This window comes from Dermacentor albipictus, chromosome 1, assembly GCF_038994185.2.
Source record: "Dermacentor albipictus isolate Rhodes 1998 colony chromosome 1, USDA_Dalb.pri_finalv2, whole genome shotgun sequence".
Lineage (NCBI taxonomy): Eukaryota > Metazoa > Arthropoda > Arachnida > Ixodida > Ixodidae > Dermacentor > Dermacentor albipictus.
In genome coordinates, this window is record NC_091821.1 from 138,945,506 (window position 1) to 138,962,122 (window position 16,617).

Here is a 16,617-nt window from a genome sequence, read left to right on the forward strand (position 1 = left end):
AAAAAAAAAGAAAAAAGATGCTGCAGTTTCTCCTGGAACACGAAGCAGTATTAGTGATGGTAAAGTATAAAACAATTTCACGAAGGAAGATTACACCGCCGATAGACGCCAGATTCTTTGTGGTGCGAGAGGACTCGGGTTGTGAAATTGAACGGATTATGATTGAACGAGTATGAGTTTATCAGAACGAATTTTAATTTGCGACGTCGTAAGCTGGGCCTACGTGAAAGCTGTTTTTTTTTTTTTTTGAGCGCGTGCGAAACACGCACGCGCGCAATGTTCGCGGATGGAACACTGCAAGCTATATTATATAGCTATAAGCTATATAGCAGCAGGAGGGATAGTGGTTTTATGCTTAAATTTTGCAAACTTAGGGCGGTTCTTTAGATTGGAAAAGACCTAACTAAAGTGCACGTTTAATAGCAGAAGAAGCGATTGAAACACGAAGCTTATGCGGCAGGATGCTACATGTTCCCCCTTCAGACTGCGCCCAATTTTAAATTGTGGGGTTTTACGTGCCAAAACCACTTTCTGATTATGAGGCACGCCGTAGTGGGGGACTCCGGAAATTTCGACCACCTGGGGTTCTTTAACGTGCACCTAAATCTAAGTACACGGGTGCTTTCGCATTTCGCCCCCATGGAAATGCGGCCGCCGTGGCCGGGATTCGATCCCGCGACCTCGTTCTCAGCAGCCCAACACCATAGCCACTGAGCAATCACGGCGGGTTGCGCCCAATTTACAGTTTGTATCCGGGATATATATATATATTACCTTGCTTCGACGAAGTCGGTTGTCAACGCCATCGCACCTTTTTGTCGAAATGTTTACTTCAGAATGCAGCATTTGAAGCTCAGTAATAGCAGTGGCTGTAGATGCAGAAAGTGAGTATATAGGATGACTGCACCTTCCCGACGGTTTCCTCTCGCGTGTCAACATAAGAAGAGCGACCGCTAGCCAGAATTTCGATGTTCGATTGGGCAGAACGAACTAATGATTGTTCAGGCGATACAATGCTCTGAGATAACTGTCGACGTGATAGGGTTTTGGAAATAGATTCAAGGGAATGGGGTATGCCACTGGAAACAAAGCCGCATGAGCCGGCGTTTAGCTCAACTATCTCCTGCCAAAAGGAACAGAACAGAAACCGCCTGAAATGTCTGGTACAGCGAATATAGCACGCATACACAGCAATATATGGCGACCATCAAGCAAATTAAAGGACACGACACCGCGAGTAAGAAAGGCTCGTTCGAACGGGTATGCAAGTGGCATTGCCGGTGTAACTAACCTGTAGCAGAAAAGGCAAGTTCACGACCATGTTCGTCGCGATGGCGTGCCCAACTGAGCACGGCGCATCATTGACTAAAGTAGTTGCGCAGAATCGTCCGCGCTGGTGGCGGCGCCAGGTGACCTGTGGAGCGTGCGCGCCAGAGCAGGTAACGACAGGATGCCAGTATTCTCGAATCCGCAGTCTCTGGGCGTAGATGCCAGACGGTTCGGGTCATTCGGTAGACGAATCCTAAGCGGCCTCGGCACTATCCAAAGCGGACCAGCGGTGCGACGAAGAGCCACAGCAGGGCGGCCTGTTGCAGAAAAGGCAAGTTCCCGACCGTATTCTTCGTGGTGGCGTGCTTCCAATTAAGCAATTAATTTCGCCAAAGTGCTTTTACTCTGAGGTATATGGAGGCAGATACCCAAAGCTCACATAAATAGTGCGAGTGAAATTCAATTACGAGCAAGATTGTAAAACCTTGTCACAAGGAAAAGCCATAGGTAAACGTGCTCTGCAATAGCAAACAGCATAAGAAGGCGTAGAGCCTGTGACAGGGAAACTAACCACTTGAGCAGAATAAGTCAAGTTTTGTTGCAGGAGGTATTGACGTAATTTAGTGGCAAAATGAACGGGACTAGTTATGTCCGCGAGCACTTGCGGTGCCGCGTTCCAGAGCACTTCCTTGTAGTGGAAAGACGACGCCTCGTAGTTCGTTTTGATGCATGAAACTTGTAGATAGAAATGGAGTGACGTGGTTGTGCGAGGTGATAAACCGTGATAGAACAGGGAATGTCGCTTCATGCCTCGATCCTCCCATTTCTTGTTTTATCACTGTTCATAACATTTTTCGAGCCTCTTGTTCTGATTGTTATACGGTACTGAAGTGAAATGATCGGGTAGCGCATCGTATTCATCTACGAGTGGCCCGCTGTTCGTCGCCTAAGCGGGAGCTTGCGGCTTTGTCAAGCTACCAGTTTGTTCGGCGGCTTTTACTGCCTGCTTCCGCCATGCGCACTCTTGCAATTTTTATTGCCACAGCAATTATACGAACACCCCAGGCGCATTCCTGCAGTTGGTGTCGCCGTCGCCGTGAGGTTCCGCATGAAGTCCAAGGGCGATAAAACCGTCGCGGCGCGCCGTAAGCTGCACGTGCGAGTGAAAGCATGGGAGGGTGAGCCGACGAACGCGGTTCTATCTCGCGTGCATGCGCGAGGGAGGGAGAAGGGGCGTTTTTTCTCCAGCGGCTGCTAGGGACCCTCGATGTCCTCCTCGCCCGCCGCTCCGTACAGAGTGGAGACAACCGCGGCGTCCACTACAGCGTTGACCACGCGAATCGCGGACGCTGTAGTAGACGCGTTGCCGGCGCTCGTGTGTCTTGAAAGCGATCTGCTATGTTTGCGGAGTGCACGTAGTGCCGGTAGCTTCGTACGCGCTGTGCTTTCGACATTTCGTTCGCGTTGAAGCGAGAGATGCATGAAGGTCAATTCGCTTGCTGCTGCCGCGATTCCTCACTCCAGAATTTTGGCGGCGAGTTTCCGCGCTCATCGAATTGGTTTGAATCCATGATATATTGCGTAAGCGCGACTGAAGAAGCACGTAGAAAGCAGACACAAAGACAGCGCACACGCAGCACGTCTCTGTGGGTCTGTTTCTTCCCACGTCCTTGTTAGTCACGCCTACATATTCTATCATTGTTAATTTAGTTAGTAAGCGAATGTTTACAAGTTTATACGGCCGCTAAAACTACTATCCTTACTTCGTACAGCTATCCACTAATTTGCTATCGCAATCAGTGCTTCGCCTTTCGAGCGAAAGTGCGACTTCTTTAAGAATATAGCGTGAGCGTTGACCACTCGGCGTGTCAGTGGCCTTGTATCGGTGAGGGGCACTCCTGATGCGAATAACGCAGCAGGGTACGTTCTAACTAGAATTCACCTTGCACGGCCGTGCATGAAGTTGCCAAACCCGCCTCCTCCCGCCGCTACAAGGCCGCTGACACGTCGTACGGACGATGCTCACGCGATGTTGTTAAAAAATTACAAAGGTGTATTCAAGTGATAAGAAATTTATTATTATTATTATTATTATTATTATTATTATTATTATTATTAAAGTTGTTCTTTAAGGCATGTTGCATATTATAGTATAGCCCATTCGTTCTATTTTGCAATGTATTTCCACGTTTTCCTTCATCCTTTGTTGCTTTCAGTGCAGTGTAATGCGAATCATTATTTGACTTCATCGTGCGCATTCCGGTTAGTATTTGGCATTTGGATCTGCCAATGCTTTAGGGATTCCGCATCTGCCAATTCCTTCGTGATCCGTCCAGTTTACCTCGTCTAGTTTGCGATAGGAGATTGGCCCACGTTTGTAACGCATGCTTCGTCGGAAAAACGTCGACTTAAACGGGATGTACGAGGTCATGTATATCGGCGTGCAAGATATAGCTATAGAATCTCAAATTGGGAAGTTATGTATTATACTATAGTATTGACACCGTCCTCTACAGGTCCCCTACTCTGTCATGGACACTGTATGCAGCATCTATGGGGCGAAGTATTCTTTGCCCGAATCACCGGGCGTCGCCTCGGTTTCCAGCGCACCGCATTCGAGATCGGCCGCAGTCGTCATGCTCTATCTTAATTGTCGTTGTTGTCATCAGCCACTGTCGTGGCTGTGTTCGTCTTCAGGCCTGCGTTGTCATCAAGTCGTCATGGTCGTCTTATAATTGTCGTTCCATATACACATGCGTCAAGCCCGTTTCACATGGCGCGATTTTGAGCGATATTTCGCATGTGCGACAACGCAGGTGCGACTAACACGTGCTGTCGGACCAATTGAGCATGCGCTTTTTTGATGTTCGAAGGTGCTGAACTTCCCTTCAAGATCGCACGTGCGGCGTGGATGGGGAACCAATTACAACAACGCAGGTCGCCAGACACGTTACAGTCTGCATATATGTTGCTTCTATCAATGGGTGCAAACACGAAAACAGCTTCACGAGAAGTTTCTAGTTCATAGTGCCTGTTTCCACATGGAGCGATCTTGCATTATTTTTTGCAGCTGCAATTTCTGCATATAGCTGCTATCGTGTCGACTGCAATTTTCGCATTTACGAGCACCTTGTGGAAGAAGTTATTCTTGGCACAAGCTTATTTGGTCCACTTCGATGCAAAAAAAAAAAAAAACAATACAAACCCGAATATAATAAGAATTCAGCCGTCGACTAGGTGCTCGCAAATGTGAAAATTCCAGTTACCAAGATTAACGCGCTTTATTAATTTTCAATTTGTGATTTCCCGTCCCAAATTTACACAGTGGGTTATGAAGGACGCCGTACAGGGGAGCGATCCGGAATAATTCTAAGAATCTTACCTGCAGGTATTCTTAGAGACACTAAAAATAAATACTAAATCTGTTTAGAGTGATTTAGTATGCTTTCGAAACTAAATTTTTGTTAATGATGCGGTAGTAACGGGTTCATTGTTGGAAAAGAAAATGACAGTTTCATTTCTTGAATATCTCTCCGATATCCTGATGGCGGTAGGTCATTGTGACCTTACGGATTTAAGAATATATTTTCACAGCCCTTGTGGCTCGGTAAAAGTTCTCGAAACTTGCTATGTTCAGTCTTTGGCTCTTTTAGAATACAGCACAGTCTATGGCTACCGACCAAAAAGAATACATGGCCCCGTGGACGCCGTCAACACTTATGACGTCACGGCGAGCTGGTGCAGGAACTTCAAGACGCCAACCGGCTTTAGTTTTTAAGTTTTTTCTTTTTTCCTGGCTTGCCGATGATCCTTTCAGATAAGTGTTTTGTGTGTGTGTGTGTTGAAGAAGTGTAATTTACTAATACAGCTCAAATTCTTTTTCTCTTTAGTGTCCCTTCAAAGCTGTATTCTGACGCATCTTTTCGAAGTTGTTGAAACTCGACCGCATGCTTCTAGCATGTAAAGGGATGACACTTGGCTAACATGCAGGTTTGGAAACACTTACTTTGATTTGATACTAAAGTTAGTCTCTAAAAGGCGGACCTGCCGTCATCGACATTACCGTGATGCCGGGACACAAAGCGTGATTGCAGACCTCGTGTAGCTGTAAGGCCAAGTACGTCTTTAAAAAAAGTGTGTGTTTGTGTATATGTAATTAAGTTGCATGTATGAAACTCGCAGCGATCGCCCCTGAGCAAAGGGGAAGGATGGTGTAAATCATCGCATCGTAACGCATCCACCTCCTGAGTAGACCGAATCTAAACCTGGTTCGCAGAAACGTGCTATAATAATTTTTTTTGTGCTTTAAAGGTTGCCAGTATTTTTTCTAGAATTTAGAGCACCTGTCTTCAGTTAGCGAAAAATACCAAACAAAAGAAAATTGGATATTTTATGTCAGTTCTTTCTTTTGCATTCAGCATGATCGGTGCACGTGAAACTGCGATGCCAAGCCCGCATGTGCGCACATTCCAGCTCCGAAAAGTGCGTGGGTTATGCAAGTGTCTGTATTTGATTATTTTGATCCTATTTTAATACGGTAACAATCTACTGCGACAACCGACTTCAGCGATATGAGCATACAAAATCATTCCCTTGCGGTAGGGTGCCGGATGCGAGACAGTGGAAACACACCAGGAGCACGTATGGTATTCCCAGCTATTGTGCATGAAGCTTTAAAAAAAATTAAGCACGTTTTACATGTTTGTAAGACGTTAAGGCGCTTGTACACTTTTCGTCACGATTAAGATACGTTTATGAAGAATCAACTGTCCACCGGAGCGCACGACAGAACTCACCGAAATCGCCGCACCTACGGTAACGGGCCAATGCCGTCAGCGCCTTCGTAGGGGGAGGGGCAGTATGGGAACGCTGGCATGATAAGTGGCATCAGAGCCAGCAGTGGAAGAAGACGACGAGCGCGTCTCTAACCACGTGTCATGTGCAATCAGGCACGCACTAGCATACCCTTAGTAAGCTAGAATAGTGCAGCAGCCATGGCTGCAGGGAAGCATGTTCGTCTCACACCCAGATCGATATCTACCAGATTTCCATTTCAAGGGAACTAATTTACTTTGTTTATAGGAACCTCCCTGACAAATGTGACGTCAATCCGAGCATGTATTGATGTGATTTTACTCGTTGCGGCGTAGGCCATTTTTGGTCACTGCGCACTTTGGCCAAGGTCACCGCCAAGGGCATTGCCAACGTAGACACCCAAGGCTTTCGCCTTAAAAAAAGACGTTTCATTGTACGGAAACCAGACCAAGTGCACGTTGTTAGTAGTTCAGCAGAAAAACGGCCAATAATTTGTAGTCTTTGACATCCAATTAGATAATAAAAATAATGAGCTAACTTGTTAATCGTTCTAATTGCAGGCCAAGAATCAAAACTTACGCTATAAGTTGCTTCTACTGTCTGCCGCTGTGTTGCCGCACACACGGGGCGTTCTTGTCACACGTCCAGTGCAATTCTTGTATGGTATATACTCTCGGGCCTGCGCCTCTCACCGATTCTCTGACAAAGCCTGCGGTTTCTCGGGTTAGGTCCAGTGTTGTCCTTCTCACCTCAGTGGCGAGCATGGATGCAGAGTGTGCGAAATCAGTAGCGAACGTTGAGTGGCGACCGTGTCTCGCTCAAGACGCTAAAATAGCTCCGCTGAGCTGTCCGGTGGCAGAAGAGGAGCCGTCGGCACTTGTCATCCCCAAATGGTCTTCATTCCAAAGATTGACGAAACCTTCCGTTACTCATATATGTAGCTTCGGTCATCTGACGAGAACTGCCGTATATTCAGCATGGCGTGCTCGATGGCGCGTTCTCAGTGCTGAAAAAATGAGATGGCTAGCTTGACTCAATGGGACGGCTTCTTTCGGCGCCCAGAGATCAATTCAGGAGCACACAGAGCACGCACAAAGTGGAGAAAAAAAAGTGGGGGCACAAACGCACACTTTCCTTAGCGCTTAAATTAAAACCCACGCGCCAGGCTTCTGCAAGTTTAGCTGGAAGAGTGAAACTTGGGTTTCATTTATATGAATGACAGTCTCCCTCTGCAAGTCCTCTAGGAGATGCAACTGCAAGTCGAAGCCCTACAGACTGCAACATAATAGAATAAGTAACCCAATTTGCCATCCGTCTAAAGTTATACACCACGGAAACGTTCTTTTCTCTTCTGCGCGGCGAGTGACCACTCTCAACAACGATGACTGTGCGCCAGCTCATGCGCAGTTTCTGCGAACAGTGGAAGAGTGCTTCGCAACGACGACACGACCATATATAGTGGCAGTGGGCAGCGGGGCGAGGAAGTTTGAACCGCGACTGGAGAGAAAGCGCGGTAGGGAGTTTTAAATGTTAAAATCTGTCCTGGGGACCCTGAAAGGTGAATTCGTGCATACGCAAAGAACTGGAGAAGTTGTCAAAGTCGTAGACTCTGCAGCGTCTCTCTCCGAAAGCAGCCTCTTCGCCGACATCAACCCACGTGTCAAAGCCGGCCATCCAACATCATCCGGTTCCGTGATCATGCTCGCTCAGTGTGACGCAGAGGAGCATCGATGTCTTAACGCATCTTCTATCTCTACACTAATCTCTTCTGCTTTCCCCATAAAGGTTACTTCTGAGGCCTGGACGCTGAAAACAACCGTAAAGGTGTGCCCCACCAGCGATGTGTATACTCTTTACAAATTGCATAAAAGTCCAGAGCCCTGATACACCACACATAACACTGCTTAACACCGCTGTACTCTCCGCTTTTTCGTTTGTGGCACTAAGTCAGCGGATGAATGAGCAGAGGAGCATCGATGTCTTAACGCATCTTCTATCTCTACACTAATCTCTTCTGCTTTCCCCATAAAGGTTACCTCTGAGGCCTGGACGCTGAAAACAACCGTAAAGGTGTGCCCCACCAGCGATGTGTATACTCTTTACAAATTGCATAAAAGTCCAGAGCCCTGATACACCACACATAACACTGCTTAACACCGCTGTACTCTCCGCTTTTTCGTTTGTGGCACTAAGTCAGCGGATGAATGAAACCCAGCAGGCATTATGTTCCGACACCGACTGCATCACATGCGAGGCCAACATGAGGCCAAGGATCGAAACCGCACTGTGGCAAAGACATCTCTCTCTGCAATAAGCACGCATATATTCGCATGAGCGCACTCGGTTCCGCTTCGATCGAGACATAAGTTACAGCGTCGCATGTATACGTATAAACGAATACGGCGGCTCTCTGGGCCTATACGTAAAAGACGGACGCATGTTTCGCAACACCCATGTCATCATATATATATAATCTCCCCGTGCCTTTGTTTATGTAATTGTCTTTGTCTCGCGCTCGCTTGCATGTTCTCAGTGAAGTCTCCTTCAGTCTCACTCTCGCATTTCGATTTGATTGTATACGCTCGACTAGCAGCGTCCACCGCCGCAATTATAGTTTACGTAATACACGTCGCCGGGTGGAAACGTTCAAACGGTTTCACAACGAGAACCGTTTGAAGAATCTAGTTGCGCAAAAGCAGCGGATGCAATATCGACCACTCTGCGGCCCGCCCAAGGCTTGTATAACTGTGTATTCAATGCACGCCCATGGAGTTTTGCAAGCGCTGGAAAATTCGTGTCAAAGCTGCGGCGCCGATTCCGGTCGCCCAAGCAGAACGGCCCACTTTCTATTCATCATCTAGAACATTTGGGCCGGTATTCACAAAACCCTCTTACGCTAGAATTGTTCGTAAGATAAAATTTCAGACAATGCTTAAGCTAGACATGTTATCGAAAGTTTTGCAATTGCGGCGCCTGAAGCTGAATTCACGCAGCTTTTTGTTCGTAAGACCTGCTTGCGATTGGCTGGCTGTTTTCCACCAATGTGTCCGGCACCATTATTGGCAATCACCTGCACTTACGAACAGTTCTGGCGTAAGCGCAGATGCAGTTGTACAGGAGTGGGCCATGAAGATGTGCTATATGTGTCGCTGCATGGAGCTCGTCCAATTACACAGTAATTCTTGAAAGCTAATAAATATTATCACATTAGTCTTCAAACAGAATATGCGGTCCCATAATATTTTATTCGCGCGTTTTATTTCACGTTGTTATGAAAACGCATAACACAAATTAAACTCGGCCTCTCACTGCAGCCCTTCACGATCGTCGTTGTATAGTCTGGCTCTCATTATTTGATAAATACGTCCATAATACAGCGCCATCAGTTCTGACTCGTGAAACTCCTCATTACAGGTCACAATGGTTGTAAACCGGTTCAATTTCATGCGCATCTACGGGTAACTACTCCGCTCTTTTAAGAGCTATTCGCCTTTGGAACGACCATCCTAACACGATATGAGAGCGACCAAGAAAATTTCCGGCTTCTAACAACCAATTTTTCAATCTCTACATGACCTAACGTACTATTTTTGTTATTGCCTTTCCCGTTAGAAATTGCAATTAAGCGTTAAATACTGTTTTTTGTAGCCTAATTATGTCCCGCTCGCTCTGTAATTCTATTAATCATATTTTACTGTGAAATTTTATTGAATGGCCTGTCGCGTTCGAAAGCATTCGGTTAGTTGTACATATAGTAATACTACGTTACTGTATATTAGCGCATTTCCTAGCCTGTATTTTTTGTATATGTATTCACATAAGTATTCTGATGTATGTTTTAATCCTTGAGTTTACGCTCTCCCCTTATACAATGCCTCTAGGGGCCTGTAAGGAATAAATAAATAAATAAATAAATAAATAAATAAATATGTAGTACGTACCTTAACGAGAGAAAGAGGGGGGGGGGGCAGTTGGGGGCGCTTTAGTGAAAACTAGAGAAGTGTGCCTGGCGGCACGTTTAGCATGCTATTCCAGTGGCCCCATAACGTAAAACTATTCCAACTGTTTTCCAGCGAAGCTGTTTATGGCCAGGACAAGGCGGATCGCGTCCGCGCGTAGAACAAGGTTTTCATACGTGGACCGATTCCGAAGATATATAGTGCAATGCCGAGCCGACCCGCGGTGAAGGTGCAGTTCGCCATTAAGTGGCCCACATACACAGCTTCGTTGGTCATCCTTCTTCACAGAGTCGAAGGGCACTTAGTTTTTATTCCAATCTCTTGAAGTCAAATTTACGTAACCACCGACGCAAGCATCAGGCGATAATCCGCAGCGTTGTTTGAAAAGCTCAATCAAACGCGCTTCTCGTCACTTTTTTTTTTTTGCTTTCAAAGCGAATAGCATTGCCTACATTAAGCAGTTTTTCTTATCTAATTGGCTGAGAAGAGGAGAGGAGCACGCTGAAGTGGAGAGAGGACAGGTAACTCGAACGACCCGGCTCTCGCTGTACACAGGTCGACCAGGTAACGGGGGTCGTCGCCAGGCACTGAGTCCATTCTTCCCTTGCCATACGGGAAGAACGGACCGCGAAATTGATTCCTCCCCCCCCCCTCCCTCAAATAGCAGTGCCGTAATGAACTGTCCGACGGCCTTGGCCCCTACTGGCGACTATGGGGGTGAGGCAGGGGTCAGTGCACGTAAGCACCGACAGCGGGGCATCGGAATGCGAGGGTCGCGAGCGGAGAGAGGTGAGGGCATGGGCATTTATACACGGCCAGCACTAGCAGCGTGAATATCGTTGCAGCAGTCGACAACGCGGTGTGGCCACGTTCTCACGCGGCTAGTCCGGGCTGTGTCAGCGCCTGCCGTGCAGGCACAGGCTTTTGTTTACCGCGTTCGCTCTTACGATGATCAAGAAGCAATAAAAGTGCATGTGCTGCCTTCCCCAGTGCATAAACCAATTTCCCACAACGAGTTAAGTCTTCTTTTCGGCAAAATCCGCCGAGAGACTATGGTGAGGCTATGGATAGGCAGCGTCGTGGCCCCACCGATGAAGAAAATTATGTGCAACTACACAAAGTGGCAGCGGGCACGTTTTTTAAGAAGAATAAAAAGAAAAGAGCGAACTGGACAGATAATATAGACTCACGCGTATGGGCTGCGTCTACACTTGCTTTAGTTCTATTTTTTTTTTCAGCGCTCCGGTTGTAGGATTTTGGGCAGTCATATTAGGCAAATAAAATTTTTGTGGTATGCTTATTACTCTGTGTTGCTATATGATCAACGCGTTCAAATTTACGTGGCATATGAAACGCTGCATAAATTAGGCTGAAAAACATGTTTTTCCTAGTAACCTTGCAAGAAGTCGAAGTAGTATGTCAAAAACGCACAGCAATATGCCTTGCAATACAGTCCTGCGTATTAATTATTCACATTGCATGTGCATTGCAATACATTTGCGCGGAGGGAAATGTGCATAAATGAAGTATGTGAAATATCGGTAGCTCATGGGGGGGGGGGGGGTCATAAAGTCGAGCATATGTAAGAACGGCTTCATGCTTTAAGAACGCCACAAATAGCTGAGAGATATGGTATTGCCGCACATAACATCTCACAGCATTTGTTTCCCTTTTCTGTTCGAGTGATGAAGCATCAGGTAGGGCACGTACTGGGGCGTTTCCGTGTTTCCCCTTAAAATTCTTCCGTGGCACTGTGATGTACGCCAGTGGAACAAGCTATATAACGGCACAGAAAATGCGTTAGCATGGATTTAATTTGTACTTCTTTATCTCTAACTAGCTATGTAATCGCAGTTCCGCTTCCATGCAGCTCAATATGTCACGTAATGGAAGTGACGTGATGCCACAAAGTCGTCACAACGTTGATACGATCTCGACCGGGTGATGTGGGTCTTCACCGCAACAATCAGGAACCGGCGTCGAAGCCGGGCATCTTGATGATGAAAAAAAAGTAAAGATTATATTAACTTCCTTGGTACATGGCTGTGACTCTTGTCCTGGTCTAGAGCGGTTCTGATGAACACGAGGGTCAGGACGGCCTTAAATAACCCCTTGTGGTCTTGTGATCGTCGCTGTCTTCTTGGGGAGCCTGTGGAAGTATTAGTGCTTTCGTCAGGTTCTGTCGTCGACGACCTCCTGCCCTTCGGTTTGTATTCTCTTCGTCCGTCCCTTTGTGTCAGCTCGGGGAATAAAAGGGCTGACGCTGTTTCGGTAAAGAGGGCAATTATGTCGGGATGGGGACGCCCGCTCGAAAACTTCTCACACTTGACAGGTCGATGTCCAGGGTCATCGTAACAGCCTTTTCTGGGGCGAGACAAATCACCTTGTCATGGGAACGTACGCCTGAATGCCTCTCACACTTGACAGGTCGATCATAACAACGTGCTATACAACACGTTTCCGTGCCCTCCTCTAGAACATTGTACATCCGCGTCGCTCGCCATCCTCCTGCGGACAGTCATCGGATGTGTGTGTGTGTGTGTGTCCTTTGGAACGGGGCGGTGGGTTGCGCCACCAAGTTATTATTTTATTGCCTAATGACCTACCTATGTTCAAAAAAAAAGAAAAAAGAGCAGAAAAACACGATCATCAGCCTGGTTACGCCCACTGCAGGGCAAAGGCCTCTCCCATATTTCTCGAACAACCCCGGTCATGTACTAATTGTGGCAATGCCGTCCCTGCAAACTTCTTATCATCCACCCACCTAACTTTCTGCCGCCCCCTGCTACGCTTCCCTTCTCTTGGAATCCAGTCCGTAACCCTTAATGACCATCGGTTATTTTCCCTCCTCATTACATGTCCTGCCCATGCCCATTTCTTTTTCTTGATTTCACCTAAGATGTCATTAACTCGCGTTTGTTCCCTCACCCATTCTGCTCTTTTCTTATCCCTTAACGTTACACTTATCATTCTTCTTTCCATAGCTCGTTGCGTCATCCTCAATTTGAGTAGAACCCTTTTCGTAAGCCTCCAGGTTTCTGCCCCGTAGGTGAGTACTGGTAAGAGACAGCTATTATACACTTTTCTCTTGAGGGATAATGGCAACCTGCTGTTCATGATCTGAGAATGCCAGCCAAACGCACCCCAGCCCATTCTTATTCTTCTGATTATTTCCGTCTCATGATCCGGATCCGCAGTGACTACCTGCCCTAAGTAGATGTATTCCCTTACGACTTCCAGTGCCTCGCTACCTATTGTAAATTGCTGTTCTCTTCCGAGACTGTTAAACATTACTTTAGTTTTCTGTAGATTAATTTTTAGACCCACTCTTCTGCTTTGCCTCTCCAGGTCAGTGAGCATGCATTGCAGTTGGTCCCCTGAGTTACCAAGCAAGGCAATATCATCAGTGAATCGCAAGTTACTAAGGTATTCTCCATTAACTTTTATCCCCATTTCTTCCCAATCCAGGTCTCTGAATACCTCCTGTAAACACGCTGTGAATAGCATTGGAGAGATCGTATCTCCCTGCCTGACGCCTTTCTTTATTGGGATTTTGTTGCTTTCTTTATGGAGGACTACGGCGGCTGTGGAGCCGCTATAGATATCTTTCAGTATTTTTACATACGGCTCGTCTACACCCTGATTCCGTAATGCCTCCATGACTGCTGAGGTTAAGACAGAATCAAATGCTTTCTCGTAATCAATGAAAGCTATATATAAGGGTTGGTTATATTCCGCACATTTCTCTATCACCTGATTGATAGTGTGAATATGATCTATTGTTGAGTAGCCTTTACGGAATCCCGCCTGGTCCTTTGCTTGACAGAAGTTTAAGGTGTTCCTGATTCTATTTGCGATTACCTTAGTAAATAGTTTGTAGGCAAAGGACAGTAAGCTGATCGGTCTATAATTTTTCAAGTCTTTGGCGTCCCCTTTCTTATGGATTAGGATTATGTTAGCGTTTTTCCAAGATTCCGGTACGCTCGACGTTGGGGCATTGCGTATGCAGGGTGGCCAGTTTCTCTAGAACAATTTGCCCACCATCCTTCAACAAATCTGCTGTTACCTGATCCTCCCCAGCAGCCTTCCCCCTTTGCATATCTCCCAAGGCTTTCTTTACTTCTTCCGGCGTTACCTGTGGGATTTCGAATTCCTCTAGACTATTTTCTCTTCCATTGTCGTCGTGGGTGCCACTGGTACTGTATAAATCTCTATAGAACTCCTCAGCCACTTGAACTATCTCATCCATATTAGTAATGATATTGCCGGCTTTGTCTTTTAACGCATACATCTTATTCTTGCCAATTCCTAGTTTTTTCTTCACTGTTTTTAGGCTCCCTCCGTTCCTGAGAGCATGTTCAATTCTATCCACATTATACTTCCTTATGTCAGCTGTCTTACGCTTGTTGATTAACTTCGAAAGTTCTGCCAGTTCTATTTTAGCTGTAGGGTTAGAGGCTTTCATACATTGGCGTTTCTTGATCAGATCTTTCGTCTCCTGCGATAGTTTCTGAACCCCTATTGTGAACACAATGCCTTGGCGGGTTAGTTGGTGCGAATCCATAATTACTTTGTGTAGCGCAAAACAACGGACACAAGTGAGACAACAGGACAAGGCCTATTGTGCACTTTTTGTACGCCTCCGTTTGTCGTTTCCCTACTTTTTCACCAATCTTCTAATCGCCTCTCACTAATCTCTATTGCGGACATGTTTACTTTCCCACTGCTCTCGCTGAACGCAAAGGCTTCAAGGAAGCCAGTGATTCCTAAATCGACCGCTGGGTAGACGTCTTCACATTCTAATAAAACATGCTCCATCGTTTCCCTAGCTTTACCGCAGCAAGCACATGCTTCTTCTTCTTTCTTATATCTCGCTTTATAAGTGCGCGTTCTAAGGCATCCTGATCTCGCTTCGAAAAGTAATGAGCTCTTAAGTAGTTACTCATGGCAGGTTTCTTTTCCATTGCCGCCACCCATGAGATTATCTCAGCCTCTCTGACTTTCCGCTTGACGTTCTTTGTTGCTGTGTTGCTCACCATACAGGCCGCATAGTTGTTGGTAAGCTTCCTAGTCCTTTTCCTCCACTGTGAATCAATGTTATCTTGGTTTACCACCCACGCCACCTGTAGGTCGCGAGCATCGCGATAACCATGCAGTGGTATAACGGCGAGGCTCCGACGTCCTAACAGCGTCCTGGGCTTCAGCACCCAGCTTGGTGTAGAAGAGTGAATGTGAATACCTCGCTTGTGAATAGTTTTTCGTACTTGTTCAACGTTTCCTGTCTGCTACTTCATCCCAGCCGAGCTACACCACAGGGACCTCGTCGCTCAACCCCATGAAAAAGAAGCTTTACTGACATTTCTCGGGCAAATACGGTGCAGACATGCATGATGATGCCTGTCAAGTTCTTACGGAATGCGAAAACCGCATATTGGGTCGTAAGTGCCTTTAGATGTGTGCTGCTGCTGCTGCTCCGGGTCGGCCCAAATAGCACGTTTTTAGCGCCACGCAAGGGAAGACAATTTAACTGAACTATCTCTCCTATAGAAGAATATCAGGATTTGCGCGGGGAGTTGGGTGTGCTGAACCAGCATGCAGCGCAGTCAGCGTGTTCATTGCTGGTGTTAGAGCCGTCGGTGCAGATATGTTGTCTTTGTTCGTAGCAACACATGTGTTCAAGCGCAAAATGATTCAGTGCTGGCACGGGTGTTATTTATTTGCAATTTATCCTTGGGATAGTCGTAATGATTGTCCATGCAGAGAACTTCAGGCAGAGAAGGCATAGAAGGGCTCTGGTGGTAGCAGGTCGATCACTACAGAAAAATATGTGCCAGCGAGAGGATGTTCTGGGGTTGTGCGCTATTTAGTATAGAAGTGGCAACTGCTTTTAACTAGCCTGTCCATTATAGGTGTGCGTGCGTGCGTGCGTGTGTGTGTGCGTGCGTGGTGTGTATGTCGATATAGAACCGAGGCAAACTCTAAAAAGGCAAACTTTTCGTTTAGATTTCGTATGTGTTGCGACCATGGCAGTTGCCTGCCATAATAAATGGAGGGGTCAAATCACAGTAGCTTAAGGAGACAATTAATGCAGTATGAAGACACAACAGCGAAGAAAAACACACGGACGCTGCTAACAACTACTTTATTCGAGAGGCAGCAAGATACACATAGCATACAGTATTTCCCAATACGCAGATATTACATCCACGTCAGACAGTGCACATAATTTACTTTTTGTAAAGAATTGAGCTACGTACGCACTGCGCTACACAATATAACAGAAGTCTGAATCACGCATGAATTACCTTTTTTGTTAGATGAAGAAGCTTCTAAATGTTGACGAGCGTTTTATATTTGCTTTCTTTTTACAGGACGCTCACATCATGAAATTGCGGCCGACCAGTGCAGGATTTACGAAGCGCAGAAAAATCTGCGGTGATGGTTGTTTCTAAATATTTAGAGTGAGGGGGCTAGTTTTTATCAGTTTATTACCGTGCTCCCTCGTTTTTGTCATTAGCGAAGTGGCCAGTTCGCCCAACAGCTCTAACATAAGACTTCCCACAGGTCAGGGAGA

The 16,617-nt window shown here is 46.3% G+C and overlaps 1 protein-coding gene across 2 annotated transcripts in view; it reads left to right on the forward strand.

The window, feature by feature from the left end:
* Window positions 1–1,447: 1,447 nt before the first annotated feature.
* LOC139050214 (acyl-coenzyme A diphosphatase NUDT19-like) overlaps window positions 1,448–16,617 on the forward strand; it is a 125,139-nt gene continuing 109,969 nt past the window's right edge. The window contains exons 1-2 of one of the 2 annotated variants that reach the window (XM_070526441.1): window positions 1,474–1,600; window positions 5,160–5,259. The gene's annotated coding sequence lies outside the window, so the exon portion shown is untranslated. Of the gene's footprint in view, window positions 1,601–5,159; window positions 5,260–16,617 lie in introns of both variants that reach the window. The other variant, XM_070526439.1, reaches the window with a different exon arrangement.